A 594-nucleotide genomic window follows, 5' to 3' on the forward strand; every position below is an offset into this window, starting at 1 on the left:
GCATGGATCCTCTGGACTGCCATCCCCTTTCCAAATATTGTCACAACATTTCTAGTTATAATGCAGAACAATAAAGAGCTATTCGATTGGATCAATAACAATTTTCATTATCCAATCAAGGCTAACTTTCATCCAGTTATTTACAATTGGACATATCGCTGCTTGCCATAAGAATTGGTATTGTACACGTTTGAAAAAATTGTAGGAACAGGCAATGGAATAGAAATTTCAGAGTACACGGAAAAAAGGCATTACTGGCAGCGCTGTGCAGTTCGGATTCTGCCTCCCCGGAAATATTTAAGCGTTCTACGATTCTTCAACTTTCTTATCTCCTGCTGACGTCTTTCTTTTTCTGGTACACCATGTGCAATTACCTCTCCAATGAACCACAATTCATTAACAATTCATCTGGCGGCTTGAGAAGTCACGCAGACGTCCAAGGAACAGCCCACAAACCCCCCAAATATTGACGAAATTTCGGAGCTTTATTTGAGGGGAAAATGGAACGTTTAAGCGATTTATTCTATTGGTATATATAGGAAAAAAGGAGTTTCAAAATGAATAGCTTTTAGGACTAACAATTTAATTAGAAAA

The sequence above is a fragment of the Saccostrea echinata genome, unplaced genomic scaffold (assembly GCF_033153115.1).
Source record: "Saccostrea echinata isolate AGI-Se365-2 ecotype Australia unplaced genomic scaffold, CSIRO_AGI_Sech_v1 ptg000056l, whole genome shotgun sequence".
NCBI lineage: Eukaryota > Metazoa > Mollusca > Bivalvia > Ostreida > Ostreidae > Saccostrea > Saccostrea echinata.